This window comes from Pelodiscus sinensis, chromosome 29 (genome assembly GCF_049634645.1).
Source record: "Pelodiscus sinensis isolate JC-2024 chromosome 29, ASM4963464v1, whole genome shotgun sequence".
In the NCBI taxonomy this organism is placed as follows: domain Eukaryota; kingdom Metazoa; phylum Chordata; order Testudines; family Trionychidae; genus Pelodiscus; species Pelodiscus sinensis.
Window position 1 is genome coordinate 6,371,502 of NC_134739.1, and position 15,934 is coordinate 6,387,435.

At 52.4% G+C, this 15,934-nt stretch overlaps 1 protein-coding gene across 3 annotated transcripts in view; it reads left to right on the plus strand.

Moving 5' to 3' along the window:
* KCNH6 (potassium voltage-gated channel subfamily H member 6) overlaps positions 1 to 15,934 on the plus strand; it is a 129,033-nt gene that overhangs the window by 17,963 nt on the left and 95,136 nt on the right. Inside the window, exon 1 of one of the 3 annotated variants that reach the window (XM_075911218.1) lies at positions 7,084 to 7,188. The exons of the other annotated variants lie outside the window; for them this stretch is intronic. The gene's annotated coding sequence lies outside the window, so the exon portion shown is untranslated. Of the gene's footprint in view, positions 1 to 7,083; positions 7,189 to 15,934 lie in introns of those variants that run through there. 3 annotated transcript variants of the gene reach the window in all.

Genomic DNA, 15,934 nt, shown 5'->3' on the forward strand with positions numbered 1-15,934 from the left:
TGGGCAGCTGTTTTTATCTAGGCCAGGTGATTCGGGATTGGTAGCATTTTACAGAGGGTTGTTTGGAGGTGTAAAGAACCATCTGGCGGGCAGTGGAGATCAGGCAGACTCAGTGGGAGGGGACAGAGATATGACCCTTGAGCTAGAGCCTCTGACATGTACAGCCACGTTCCCTCTAATGGGTGCCATCCATGTGCAGAATACATTTTGTTATATGCACTGACATGTGCACCAACATAGTAACACAGGCTGCAGGCTGGGGGAGACTGCGGGTGCTCTGCTAATCAGCTGGGTGCCCCCAATTCTCTCCTGGGAGGTCGCCCAAGTGCTTGGCTTCCAGGGAACACTGGGGCACAGGTGTCTTTGAATGGGGGGCATAAGGCCCTTAATGCTGGGCACATCTGACAGCTGCCAGAGCTCTGGGAAGCAGCCGGGCCCGGTACCCAGCCTGATGCTTCCATCTCTAACTCCTCCCTGGGGCCTGCCTCTCCTCTGGCTTGCGCCGTGTGTTGTCAGTGGGAGAGTTAAAATGCTGCCTTCCCAGGTCACTCAGCCCAGGGGGAGCACGTCACACCCACCTGGCAGCACAGAGCGCCTGGTGGGGCTAATTTGGGTGCCTTGGCCGTGTCTTTCACAGCAGTTGCCAGCATCCGTGCATTCCCCCAAGGGAGCCCTCGTGCTGTGCCTGTGGTGCTCAGAACAGTGTGGCCAGCTGATTGGTGCTTTCCTTCAAGCCCCAGGGCCTGGAGTCGTGTGTGAGCATCTCGGCTCCTGTTTCCAAAAACAGAGTTTCTAGCTGCAGAAAAACTGGAACACGTGGCCTGCGCACGACCTCAGCAGGCCAGTGAAACGAACCCAGCCTTCGCCATGGTTTGTCTGTGATCTCAGGGCTGTTGTGCCAATCTGATGATTTGGGGCGCGGTCTGACTCGCAATCTTTTAAGGCTTGGGAATGCGGTGGTGCTGAGCTTTCTAGGGACGGTGGGGCTGATTGTGTGGGTTTGGACTAGGGATGAAAGCGACTAGTCGACTACCCAGTAAGCATATGCTGGGGGAGACTGCGGGCCTCTATCAGAGAGAGGCAAGGGGGGTGGGAGCAGGAACTTAAAAGCTGGTTTCCCCCCAGCACTGTTTCCATGGGGGGGGGGGGTGCAGGGAGACAGAGATGCAGTGGCATGAGCAGAGATTGAAATTGACTGCTGCGCCTTTTCCGTGAAATGTACAAGAGCTGCGGGGTAGCGCGTGTCCCCCTTATCAACAGATCGAGCAGTCGATGGAAAATCCATCGACGACTCAGTTAGTTGGAGGTTACAGTGGACGAGAAGCTGGAGATGAGTCAACAGTGTGCCCTTGTAGCAAAGAAGGCTAACGGCATATTAGGGTGCATTAGGAGGAGCATTGCCAGCAGATCTAGAGAAGTGATTATTCCCCTTTATTCGGCTCTGGTGAGGCCACATCTGGAGTATTGTGTCCAGTTCTGGGCCCCCCATTATAGAAAGGACGTGGACGCATTGGAGAGGGTCCAGCAGAGGGCGACCAAAATGATGAGGGGGCTGGAGCACATGACCTACGAGGAGAGACTGAGGGATTTGGGTTTGTTTAGTCTGCAGAAGAGAAGAGTGAGGGGGGATTTGAGAGCAGCCTTCAGCTTCCTGAAGGGAGGTTCCAAAGAGGATGGAGAGAGGCTGTTCACAGTAGTGACAGATGGCAGAACAAGGAGCAATGGTTTCAAGTTACAGTGGGAGAGGTCTAGGTTGGATATTTGGAAAAACGATTTCCCTAGGAGGGTGGGGAAGCACTGGGACGGGTTCCCTAGGGAGGGGTGGAATCTCCATCCCTAGAGGTTTTTAAGTCCCGGCTTGACAAAGCCCTGACTGGGTTGATTTAGTTGGGATTGGTCCTGCCTTGGGCAGGGGGCTGGACTCCAGGACTCCTGAGGTCTCTTCCAGCTCTAGGATTCTATGAGTCATCGAAATTTAACATGCCCTAGTTTGGACAGCACCAAGTGCAGGGCGGCCCTGGGCGTGGTTGTAATGTAAATAATTGTTATGTTTGTCGTTCCCTGGGTGGTGTAGGAGCTCCCACATTGCAAGCTCTGAGGCAACTTCTCTGCCAAGCCCCCTTCTCAGGCATATTAAATCATCGGCCCTGTGCACGCTATAGCTCCCAGCATGCCGTGCTGCCTTCTGTACTCTATAGATCCCAGCATGCCGTGCTGCCCTGTGCACACTATAGCTCCCAGCATGCCGTGCTGCCTGTGTATGCTATAGCTCCCAGCATGCCGTGCTGCCTTCTGTACTCTATAGCTCCCAGCATGCCGTGCTGCCCTGTGCACGCTATAGCTCCCAGCATGCAGTGCTGCCCTGTGCACGCTATAGCTCCCAGCATGCCGTGCTGCCTTCTGTACTCTATAGCTCCCAGCATGCCGTGCTGCCCTGTGCATGCTATAGCTCCCAGCATGCAGTGCTGCCCTGTACATGCTATAGCTCCCAGCAAGCCCTGTTGTCTGTGTGTGCTATAGCTCCCAGCATGCCGTGCTGCCCTGTGCACGCTATAGCTCCCAGTATGCAGTGCTGCCCTGTGCACGCTATAGCTCCCAGCATGCCGTGCTGCCCTGTGCACGCTATAGCTCCCAGCATGCCGTGCTGCCCTGTGCACGCTATAGCTCCCAGCATGCCGTGCTGCCCTGTGCACGCTATAGCTCCCAGCATGCCGTGCTGCCTGTGTGTGCTATAGCTCCCAGCATGCCGTGCTGCAGCTTGGTCAGTGACCCAGCAGTGATGCACCTAGGAACTTGGAGTCTGAGAATTGCCCCTCTGGGTGCAGTCCCTGCGCTGCCATTGTGGCCTCCAGTTGTGTGCCCCTGGCATTGCCAGATGTGCATGGAAAGGCGCTGCCGGCTATTTCCTGTGCCCCGCCTGGCAGGATGCAGAGAGTCAGCTCCGACCGTTCCGGGACAGCCCATGGGAGCAGGCCCCGCAGTGACCTGCCCATCCGCCGGGCACAAATTCCACACTCAGCATCTTTATCCTTTTAACACTTCCGCAGGCAGAGCCTGTCATGGAGAAACACCCACTTCTGTCCCTGAGGCAGGTCCCCATGCGAAGTGACCTCATTTTGGGGCTGCGGCTGCCTTCATCTCTTCCCATGCGGCATGTCGGCTGTGACTGATACAGCCGCTGACTCCAGCATCCTCAGCAAAACAGGACTAAGAATTGACAGGTTCCTGCTGCCGGGCACAGAATCTGTCAGGTGCAGCTGATGGGGACCTGCTGAGTTACAAACCCGCTCGGCTCCAGCCGTACAGGGCTAGGTTAATGCAGTATAAATGCAGTGACATTCCTCTTTCCTTAATCATAGGAGGAGCAGGCGTGCCATGAAACACGCATCAGGTCTAGTAGTGTTGGGAGAGCAGAGTTCTGGTCACTGCCGCATCTGGCCTGGCACTCTGTGCCTCAGTTTCCCAATTTGGAAAACCAGGATCAGGTTACCAAAACTCTTCTAAGGCTGCCTAGCCAGGGTATGTGTTGCCGTGTTGCAAACAATGGTCAATGGGACAGAAATCTGATCTAAAAGCCCTTGGCACCTATTGTTTGAACTGAGGGAGAATAGCCGTGAGCTGTTAGCCGTGCAGGGGGTCTGACACGCAGCTGGGCCGTTCCCATTGGGCCCTGTAGACAGCACTGCACACGTGCGCTAGCTGGTTCATTACAGGACTAATCTGCCTCTCCCTGTTTTGGCAGCCGCGTGTCAGCCTTAAGTCTGCTTTGCTGGGTGATCTTAGGTGAGTCATTTTCCCTTGGTCTCCATTTGCTGCCGTAACACGGGGACTGTGGAACTCCCTCTCCTTGGGGACCGAGAGGTGATAGTGCTGGAAGTGGGTGCACTCAGTTTCCCCAGATCCCGACGGGCAGAGAGCCCCCAAAAACTTGTAGAGAACAGCGGGATTGTTGGCCCTGGATCCCTGGATTTGGCCTCAAAAGCCATGCACTCAAATCAGCAGCGTGCAGCAAACCAGCCCTCCCCAAACCACTCGCTGAGCCAAGGGTTCTCCGTGGCACTCAGCCCTGTGAATTCCTGGCGCAGGCCTCCCAGCTGTGTGCGGGGGCGTGGGAAGCGGACAGCCCAGCATGCGCTCTAAGGCTCTGGCCCCCAGCCCTTTGGCGCACGGGAGCACGGTGCCTGGCTGGGCACTTGGCAAGGCCACGGCATCACGGCGCACGGTTCCACTGCTGCAGATTTCGGTGCCCAGCTTTCAGCTAAGCTGCACTAATGCCCGCGGGCTGCAAGGGTTTAGTGCGGAAAGGCCAAAGGGTTCTCCAGCGTCATTTACTGCCTGGAGGACCACACGTTAGGCTGCCTTTGGCCAGCCCCAAAGGTCTGGTTGGGGGCCCAAGGGCTAATGGGGGATCCGTTCCCTCGCCTTTCTCCTGCGGCCCAAGCCACTCGACTGCCCCATCAGCTGTACATGGCATCAAAGGCCTATGGCTGTGGCTTAGGGAGGCCTGGCCCAGGGCAGGCCTGAGGTCAGTGGGAAGCGAGGTGGACCATTGCGGTTGGGAATGAGGAAGACTAAGTCATCCCAGACTAGATCAGGTCTGGATACCCAAGTGCAGCATCATGCTGGATGCTTAGGCCTGTGATTCCCAAAGCCTGCGTTAGGTCCGGACGCCCCGCGACCTAGATGTGGGTAGGTCAGCCCTGAAGCTGGGAACACGCCTCTTGAAGCCGGTGGGCAGGCGCAAAAAGTCCTCTTCCTCAAAAAGTTATTGCGCAAGAAGCCTGCTGTGTAGATGTAGCCCATGTGTGGAGGTTACACAATGGTTAGAAGACTCACCTGAAAGGTGCCAGAACATTAGAATGGCCACAGTGGCGCAGATCAATAGTCCGTCTAGTCCAGTCTCCTGTCTTCCGAGGGAACAAACAGTTGATCCAAACATTGTTGTCCACACCCAGCTTCTAGCAATCATTGGCTAGGGACACCCAGAACTTGAGGTTGCATCCCTGACCATCTTGACTAATAGCCATTGGTGGACCTATACTCCGTGACCATAACTAACCCTTTCTTTTTTTTAACTCGTTATACATTTGGCCTTCACAAATCCCCTTGCAGTGAGTTCCACAGGTTGACTGTGCACTGTGGGACGAAGTACTTGCCGATGTATGTTCTTTAAACCTGCCACCTCTTAATTTCACTGTGGGACCTCTGGTTCTAGTGTTATGTGAAGAGGTAGCACTATTACCTATTCACTTTCTCCACACCATTCGTGATCATACAGACGGGTGATAAGTCATCTCTTTTTCCAAGCTGAACAGACTGGGTCTCTTTAATCTCTCCTCACATGGCAGCTGCTCCGTCCTCTTAATCATCTCTATGGTCCTTCTTTGTACCTTTTCCGCTTCTAATTTAGCTTTTTTGAGATGGGCTGAGCAGAACTCCATGTACTGCTCCTGGTGTGGGTGTACCGTGGATTTATAGAGTGGCATTATGAGAGATTCCTGTCTTATTATCTCTCTTCCCTAGTGGTTCCTAAGGTCGTTAGCTTTTTTGACTGTCACTGTACATCGAGCTGATGGTTTTCAGAGAACTATAAATAAGGGCTCTAAGAACTCTGTCTTGAGTGGTACAGCTAATTTAGACTCCATCGTTTTATGTATAGCTGGGATTGTTTTCCAGGGTACATTACTTCGCATTTATCAACTGAATTTCATCTGCCGTTTTGTAGCCCGTCCTCCAGCTCTGTGAGGTCCCTTGGTAACTCTTTGCAGTCTGCCTTGGACTTCACTCCCTGCTGAAATCTCTTCTCCTCCTTAGCAGGCGGGGACTGGGACCAGAGGTCTCATGTCTCACGTGAGCACCACAATCACTGGGCTAACAGTTCTGAGGGATTTTCTCCTCCTCTTCCTCTCGCCTGGCTCTTCTGTGTGAACCTGCCTGAAGGGGCCGATCTTGTAGGTGTGCTCAGAGGCTGCCTATTGATCAAGCCCTATATGTGACTTAGCTCTTCGGCTGCCTATCTCTCCTGGGCTATGGCTCGTTGGGAGATGGGCTACGGCTCGTCCAGGCACATAGAGGAAGGTGGCATAGAAGCAGAAAAATAGATACCTAGGCAGCTCTTACTGCGAAAACGAGGGTGGCGAGTGAGTTTGTAAGCAGCTACCAGATTCATTTGGAGTGTTGTGCATTGGGGTAGAGCCTAAAACAAGGACTAATGCAGCCTCCAGGCCCTAGTCCTGCTCTTGCTCCCTGGCCAACATGGAGTCTTCAATACTCCTGACTCCTAATCTTCATTGACTAAGCAACAGAGCTTCTGCTCCCAGTCGATCTCTGGCATTCCCAGATTCTAGCCACCTCTCTCAGCTGTTTTCGTGGTGGCGTCGACTTTCCTCGGCTTGATTTCATCCAGTTGCCCATGCTCTTTTGGGCCTCTCTGGGCAAAACATCCAGCAGGAAGGACTCACACAAACATATTCCATAAGAATATTGCACTGTGTGTGTGTGTCTCGCACAAACATATTCCATAAGAATGTTGCATGGGATTGTGTGTGTCTTGCACAAACATATTCCATAAGAATATTGCACTGTGTGTGTGTGTGTGTGTGTGTGTGTGTGTGACAAACATATTCCATAGGAATATTGCCCTGTGTGTGTGTGTGTGTGTGTGACAAACATATTCCATAGGAATAGTGCACTGTGTGTGTGTGTGTGTGTGTGACAAACATATTCCATAAGAATATTGCACAGTGTGTGTGTGTGTGTCACAAAAACATATTCCATAAGAATATTGCACAGTGTGTGTGTGTGTGTGTGTGTGTTGCACAAACTGATTCCATAAGAATATTGCACAGTGTGTGGATGTGTGTTGCACAAACATATTCCATAAGACTATTCATGGTGTGTGGATGTGTCGCACAAACATATTCCATTAGAATATTGCACTGTGTTGTGTGTACCAGCATGCTAAGTGGGAGACTCGATGGGGCGTCTGTGCTGAGCAGGGCGAGCACAGTTCCGGTTTTCTCGCTGGTTTCATGTTACTGGGATATTTTTAAACAGTGTGAAGCTGCAGTTGCACCTGTGCTCCAGAAGCCTGGTGCTCATTACACAGAGCTGTGTAAAACCACCAGGCTCTCACATCCAAAGCCAGCTGACTGGGCTGCTGGCTCAGGGAGAAGCCAGAGGAGACTGGTAAGTGTTCCGAATGGCTCCTAGCCTTTTGCCCTGGGCATCTGCATTAAGGACTGGCAGATGTTCCAGTAGGCAAAGTGGTGCAGGTACCCACAGCCTGTTTTCTGTGATCGTTTTCCACTGGATTGGCTTGAAATTTTTAATGTTTTGTGGGAACGCATCAACTTGGTCCAAATGTCAAAGGGCAGTTACCCAAACGTTTCGTGCCAGCTGGATTTGCTTCACCTTTTAGAGCCTATTGTCTAATTAACAAGCAGGTTGAAAAGAGACACATGGATGTTTCTGAAACTAACCTTTCCGAATGTTCGTGTTCTGGTAAATGTCAAAATTTTGCCTTTTCGCTCGGATTCGGGCTGGGAGAGGGAGCTATTGAAATGTTAGGCGCTCCCGTGGAACGGAAATTCAGTCACCTCTAGCCTGCTCTGCACTGGGGAAACCGAGAGAGCTCCCCCTGCTAGAAATGGGGGTGTTATGCTGGGGTTCATAAGCAGACGCAGTAGAGAGAGAAACTAGCTAGATCTGGGCAAATATTTTTAGGAAAATGCGTTCGCCTTCGCTTACTATTTCCCCCTCAATATCAGGGAAGGGGACAGATGGCAGGGACCAGACTGCGGACAGTCTGACCTCGTTGTTAGAGCTGGGCAACCCAGAAGACAAGCCAAGGGCCAGAGCTGGAGACAGGAGCAGGACACGAGAGCAAGAAAAGTTATTTATTAGTTCCCTAAATAGAAGAACTAGAGGACACCAAATGAAATTAATGGGTAGCAGGTTTAAAACGAATAAAAGAAAGTTCTTCACACAGCATGTAGTCAACCTGTGGAACTCCTTGCCAGAGGAGGCTGTGAAGGCTAGGACTATAATAGAGTTTAAAGAGAAGCTAGATAATTTCATGGAGGTTAGGTCCATAAAAGGCTATTAGCCAGGGGATAAAATGGTGTCCTTGGCCTCTGTTTCAGAGGCTGGAGAGGGATGGTAGGAGACAAATCGCTTGATCATTGTCTTCGGTCCACCCTCTCTGGGGCATCTGGTGCTGGCCACTGTCGGCAGACAGGACACTGGGCTAGAAGGACCTTTGGTCTGACCCAGTACGGCCGTTCTTATGTTCTTACGTTCGAGGCAAAGGAACGAGGCTGGGCCAGGAGTGCCCCGTGTGAGCAGCTAGCGACCTATTGCTGAGTGCCAAGGCAGACCGGTTGGCTCCTTGCAGTCGTTTGGGGACTTCTGCTGCCCTCAGGCCGGTTAACCAGCTGTGACCTCAAGCACATCGTTGCTGACAACGAGGGAGAAGGGAGGGGGAGAAAAAGACGAGGGGGGAGGAAGTAGAGAGCTCAGTGTTGCCATTTCTTGCTCCTTTTTTCATATTGGCTGGGCTAAGAAGTGCCTGCTCCCTTATGAGCTCTTGATTGGCTGCCCACCCCACATGCCCGCCTCCTGGGGCAGAGCAACCAATCAAAGCTGCTACGGGATATGGGCGGAGCCCCTCTCCTCCACTCCCCTCTCCCAGCCCGATGCTGTTTTCACAGGAGGGGAGGGAGAAGGGAAGAGCCCAGCAGCTCCATGCACCCCCCCTCATGTAAGCAGCAGGGGCAAGAGGGCACCTCTGCTCCCCCCTCCCTCTGTACGAGGCCAGGCCTGGGAAGGGGGTTAAGAGCCCTGGGTGCTACAGGAGGTTTGGGGGGGCTGCACTGAGGAGGTATGACTGGGAGAACATGGGACGGGGGGGGGGGAGGTTGAAAATCTGAATTCCTCTTGTCCCACCCTTGCCCATATCCAGGGCAGTTTGCATGGGTTGGACCAGGGCCGGTTATCGTGCTGTCTGCCCAGGGCCCTGTGTGTACTGAGGGGGCTGGCTAGATGAACCCCACTTGCGTTGCCTGGGACAGCCCATCCCAGCCAAACCCCCCCAGCAAAGTGAAGGGAGCGCCAAGGGTCAGCAGAAAGGTGATTGTCCGGAGAGCCGCGTGAAGGTCTCCGCTTTGGCCTCTTGGCCGTTGACGTGTGTTCTTGAGAGGCTGGCACCGAACGCCCCCAAATAGGTGACCGCGTGTCTGGTCTTGGGTGGGACTGTCCCTTGGTTAAGCTCTGGCCCAGCCATTGAGACTCTTTTGGCAAATGAGGGGAAGGGGAGTTGTGATGCCAGCCCCATTGCTGGTCTTGTACAGGGGGACGGGCAGGGCTCAGGTGAGCCCACAGAGTTTCCCCTTTGGAAAACGGGGTCACCCAACTCCCAGTGTGTTAGGAGTCAAAGATCACTGAATCCATGTGATTGAACAGGCTTGGGAGTTTACGGGGAGCTGCCTGGGAGCCCGCATTCCTGGCTTCCCTGCTGGTCACCTAGGGTACGTCTAAACTACATGCCTCCGTCGACGGAGGCATGTAGATTAGCCAGATCGGCAGAGGGAAATGAAGCCACGATTAAAATAATCGCAGCTTCATTTAAATTTAAATGGCTGCCCCGCTCTGCCGATCAGCTGTTTGTCGGCAGATCGGGGCAGTCTGGACGCGCCGCGCCAACAAAGAAGCCTTTTTTGATCGGCACAGGTATGCCTCGTGAAACCAGGTTCATCACTTCTGCAAACGTGCTTGGATGCTATTTAGGTGCTCAGGTGAACTCCCCGCGTAGTTCCTGTTCCTTTCTCAGTCTGAACACGCTTACACAGAAGACACCATCCTAGAGGGAGCATGGCTGGGATCGGACATGGCGCATGCCCATCAGTGGCCATGCTGAGGTGGAAAATCAAGGAGGCAAGAGGGGAGCAGGGAAAGACTGAACCCATCCAGCCCAGCCTGCACCAAACACTCTCTCTTTGGGACAGGCCCCAGGTGGGCCTGCTGCAGGGAGACACCAGGCACTGAAATTGTAGGCCTGATTTTTTTCAGCTCTCTGCAGTGCGGGGTGGTTGGGAAACCCAAGCCCTGGCCCTGCACCCTTCCGTCAGTTTGGTCCCACAACGGAGATCCGGAGTCCCTTTCCCCTCCATGCCCTTGCAGGCGCAGGGCTCCGTTATATAACCCTGCTGTAGATTTAGCTACTCTGCTATGAGATCCTGCAGATTAAAACCACACCAGGCTGGGGAGGGAGGGATTCAGTGATCGCTGCCGGGGGCAGATTAATAGCTGGCTTTGTCTAATATTCATAACAATGCTGCTTTTGTCTCCAACTCCTGGAAAACCCCATGTCCTCTTGATTAGTTTAATACTGAGGATACAGCCAAACACATTAACCACTCTAGCTGCTGCAGGGGATAAGCCGGGGGGCGGAGGGGAGGACAGCTACTATTATGATGATAGTCTTGTTATTAAATGTTTGCCTTTATCAAGGTCAAGGGAGAAGTGGGGCAGGGAAATGCAAGCCCCCTATTTTTCTCCAGCAAAAGGCGCAGATTAGCTCTCTGCAGTCCTCATGGCCGGGAGGCCACATCCCAGCCCTTCCCTCTACACCAGGGTCCCTGTTGGCCCCAGACTCCTCCCTTGTCCCTGCTGTGGGCCCATCCCGTTGGGTCTGAGGCGGCTGAGGCAGGGACACGGCCTGTGGGGGAGCGTGTGCTGCTGCTGCCCATGCTGTGCCCTGCAGATAAAATCCAGGGCAGCTGGTCCAGAGATTTTCCCAGCATCCTCTTTGAAGTAATGTTAAATAAACAGCAGGGCGGTAGCCTGGGTCCTGGCCGCCCTTCCCCTGCCAGGGCCCGGCCTGAGGAGAGGGAAGGCTCCGTGACCATGGAGTGGAGGCAGCCGAACTCGCTCCTTGTCGCTTTCCTTCTGCTCCCATGAGGGGTGATCATCATTAACCCGCAGCCCACTACCCCACGCAGGCCGGGGGCTGCTCCAGCCCTGCCAGGCCTGCTGCTGTGCAAGCAGGGGGGTGCCTCAGCCGGGCTGGAGTAGCTCCTGCCTGCGTCAGGCCTCCAGTCAGGCCCCCACCTGAGTTGGGGGCCCACTCCAGCCCGGCTGGCGCCTCACCCGCCCCTCCCGTTTAAGTGACTAACCCGTGTGGCACGAGCCCCTCTTTCCCTGGCCAGTGTTTGGGCCGGCAGCCTTCCCCCCACCTTTGCCAGGGGTTGGGCTTGCAGCTGGTTTCTGGGGGAGGGAGCCCAGACGCTCTTTCTGGGACACCCTCCCCTGCCTGGCTCTGTAACTGTTGGCCCTTCGTCTGTCTGCCTGTCCACCACCTTCAGGCCTGCTGGAGGCCTTTAAAAGCTTCCCCAGTTAGAAGTGGAGTCCGCTGGCCCCAATCTGCCCTGGCCAGCTCCCTGCCAGCTGCTCCTAATTGCCCTGCAGCCCTCTGCCCCTAATTAGCAGGCCGTTTTGTGCTTTGGGGCTGCCTTTCCCCCATCTGTAGCTGCCCTCTGGCCTGACTTTGCCACACCGGTTAAGTGATTCCAGGGGATTTTACGTCCCTAGCTCCCACCCATGTGCCATGTTCTCTTTGGCCATGGCAGGAGCGGGGGCCAGCTTTCACCTACTTCTCATGCCCCTCCTAACAGCCGCATGCAGCTGCTATAGAACCACCCTGCCATCTGCCTTCTCTCTAACTCGGGGGGAGTGCAGAGAGACGCCCCTGCACCCGTCCACCCTGCACGGCAGAAGGGAGCGCGCACCATGCACGGCCCCGCGGTTCTGAGTGTTCCACACGCTCTCACCGGCCACCTCTTGGAGTCTGCTGCGGGGGAAACGCTTCTGGGAGAGCAGCCTGTTTTCCTGTAGGGTCGGCACCATCCAACTCAGTGCTTGGCTACTTTCCATGGATTTGGATTTGGGTGGTCATTAAAATGACGGTATTTCTAAGTACAGGAAATGGCCTGTTGGACTGTATTGCCCAAGGGCATTTCCACAGTGGAAAGACACAATGCTTTAGGCGCAAGAATCTTTGCAATAGACAATTCTGGTATAACCAGCTCCTAGAGCAGGGGTGGGCAAGGTACGGCCTGGGAGCTGGATCTAGCCTGCCAAGCCTTTCAGTTTGGCCCGTGGCCCACCCCACTGGACCCACAGGCAGGGAGCAGCCCGGGGGCTGAGAGCAGCTGGCTGCTTCATCTGCCTCTCTGTGCCGGAAGGGAAGGTAGGGGGTAGCTTAAGAACATAAGAACGGCCATACTAGGTCAGACCAAAGGTCCATCCAGTCCAGTGTCCTGCCCACAGCGGCCAATGCCAGATGCCCCAGAGGGAGGGATCACAACAGGTAATCCTCACGTGATCCCTTCCCTGTCTCCCACTTCCAGAGAAACAGAGGCTAGGGACACCATTCCTACCCATCTTGGCTAATAGCCAGTGATGGACCTAACCTCCATGAATCTATCTAGCTCTTTTCTGAACCCTGTTAAAGTTTTAGCCTTCACCACATCCTCCGGCAAGGAGTTCCATAGGTTGACTATGCGCTGAGTGAAGAAAAACTTCCTTTTGTTTGTTTTAAACCTGTTGCCTATTCATTTCATTTGGTGACACCTGGCTCTTCTATTGTGGGAATAAGTAAAGAACTTTTCCTTATTCACTTTTTCCACACATCACGGTGAACTCCCCTCTTCATCCAAACTCCCTCTCAGGTCCCACACCCTCTCCTGAACCCCAATTGCCTATCCCAAGCTCCCTTCTGCACCCAACCTCCATCCCAGACCCTGCACCCCCTCCATGGAAAAGTGCAGCCCTTGGCCACTTACCAAAATCTTGGAGTGGCCCCCCCATCAAAAATTATTGCCCACCTCATCCTAGAGGAAGCTGTAGGCAGAAGTTGATGGGGAAGCCCTGGGATGGGTTCCCTAGGCAGGTGGTGGAGTCTCCATCCCTAGAGGTTTTTAAGTCCCAGCTTGACAAAGCCCTGGCTGGGATGATTGAGTTGGGGTTGGTCCTGCCTTGGGCAGGGAGCTGGATTCGGTGACTCCTGAGGTCTCTTCCCACCCTAATGTTGTATGATTCTGATGCAGGAATGGGAGTCTGGATCTATATGGAGAGGGAATGCTAATGCATAGTGAATTATTTGCTGCTGCGGCCTCTGGGGCTTATCCTGACTCACTGTCTGGCGTAAATCTGGCATCACTCCCTCCAAAGTGTGAGCGCAGAACTGGCCTTTCTGTTTTGCGGTTCCCCACGTGTCGATCAGGCCCAGATGACAATTCTACATTGTAGCTGCTCACACTTTTCAGTGATCAAAACAGGAAGGAAAAGTAGCGACTTAACACCTTTACACACACCACATGTGTTAGACAGAGGGGTGGGTGCTGCATGGAAGCTGTGATTGCACGACTGTCAGAAACGCTGTGGCGACACATTTAAAACGTGTGCAAGCTGGAGCAGATCTGCCAAGTTGTGTCCTGGGGATGGGCTGACATGTTTGGGATGCAAACAAGGACTGATCCAAACCAGCTCCTAGAATGTGAACCCTTTCAGAATCTCCAAGAAAAAGCTGGAGAGGGGGGAGGTTCATAGATTAATCACAGCAGCTCTTTCATCTACTCTGACGTCTGGAAAAACACAGACCAGAGATGCTAGGAATGATCTGGGGGAAGTTCCGTCTTTTAGAGAAAAACATCCAACCTTGATTTTAAAATTGTCCATGCGGAAGACACCACCACAGCCCTTGATAAAATGTGTCAATGGTTAATTACTCTCACTGTTAAATATTTATGCTTTATTGCCAATCAGACTTTATCTGGCGTCAAGTTCAGTCCCTGGACCTCGTTCTGTCTTTTTCTACTCAGTTGATGAGACTGTTGATAAATATTTGTTCTCCCCTTCTCTTTGTGAAGCTGCATAGACTGAGCAAGTTTTCTAACCCTTGAATCATTCTTCTCTGAACTGTCTCTCATTTATCAACATCCTTCTTGACTTGCGGGCACCAGAACTGGCCACAGTTTTCTGCCAATGGTTGCACCAGTGCCAAATACAGAGAGAAAATAACCTCTTTGCTCCTACTAGAGATTCCTGGGATGTGTGAACCCTTTTGGCTGCTGTGTCACATTAGGAGTTCATGTTCATCTACGGGACCATCTTCAGACCACTTCTTCAGAGCCACAGCCCCCCAGGATGAGTCCCGCATCTTAACAGTATGGCCTGCTTTCTTTGCTCCTGGATGTATGCATTTACATTTAGCCATATTAAAAATGCATTAGGGCTGTCGCTTAATCACCTGTGTTAACTCAAAAATGAATTGTGATTAAATGCAGCGTTAAGCAATAGAATACCGATTGAAATGTATTAAATGTTTTTGGATATTTTTCTACATTTTCAAATATATTGATTTCTATTACAACTACGACCACGAAGTGTACAGTGCTCGCTTTATATATTTGATTGCAAGTATTTTCACTATAAAAATAAATGAAAGAAATGGTATTTTTCAGTTCACCTCCTCCAAGTAGTGAAGCATAGTCTCTTTACAGGGAAAGTATCATTTACAAATGTAGATTTTTTTTGTTCTATTAACTGCACTCAAACAAAACAATGTAAAATTTTAACTCTTACAAGTCCACTTAGTCCTACTTCTCATTCAGCCAATTGCTAAGAAAATCAAGTTTGATTATATTTACAGGGTGCCTGCTGCTTATTTACAATGTCACCTGAAAGTGAGAAAATGTGTTCACATGGCACTGTTTGTAGCTGGCATTGCAAGATATTTACATGCCAGATATGCTGAACATTTGTATTCTCCTTCATGCTTCGGCCACCATTCCAGAAGATGTGCTTTCATGCTGACGATGCTCATTTATAAAATAATGCATTACAGGAAGTCCCCAGCTTACGAACGAGTTGTGTTCCAAAAGTTTGTTTGAAAGTCGGTTGTTTAGAACTCACAACACATTTTCCCGTGAAAACAATGTTATAAATGGCAGTTAGGTTCTCAGGCTAGCCCACAAAAGCCTAATTAACCCATAATGTTGCTGAAATACTGTATATTTGTACTGAAAACTTGTAGAAATAGTTTTTATTTAACCTTGAATGTGGGTGCTTGAGGAAAGGCAGGTTAATTAGAGGAGGAGAAGGAGACAGGTGGAGATTCTGAAGGGGACTTTTGGACATCCCCCGGCAGCTGCTCCTTGCCGTTTGCACTGAGCCTCCACTCACCAGGAGGTAGCAAGAGGCGTGGGTGTGGGTTGGAGGACTCCGGAGGAGCAGGGGAGGCCGCGCGGCCGGTGGCTGGAGAAAACCGTCAGCTTCCACTTCAAGACACCGCTTCTCTTCAGCCGCTGGCAGCACGACCGCCCCCTACTCCTCCAAAGTCCTCCGGCCAGCACCTGCACTGCTTGTCACCACTGGGCCTCTTCCCTGCTCCCCTGAGGCCAGGGCTGTCCTTTACCCATGCACAGACTGCACAGCTGTGTAGGGCACCTGAAGATTTGGGGCACCGCTGGGTCTGAATGTCCACCCATCTCTTCTTATCGCTGCTCTGGGACTCTGCTTCCTCCGGAGAGGATCTAGTTAACTTAACAGAGACTGCCAGAGCTATTAGCAGGGCACTGAATCTGTGAAAGAGACACTTAAGTGGGAATGAAGCCTTTGCCAACCCCCGACATAGACTGTCAGTTTCTGAATTGACTGTGCTAGTCGACAGGACCTTGGTTTAAAATTTGCTTTCAAAATATTTTATTAGTGATTATACTATCACATCTCTCAAAAAAATCCTCATCCCCCCCCTTTGGGCTGCTGTCAGGCACAGGGGTACCGCTTCAATAGTACTGCATAGCGCCCCATAAATCTTAAAGATGGCCCTGCCTGACGCTGCAGACGAGCTTTTGTATGTATGTGCGGATGTTCG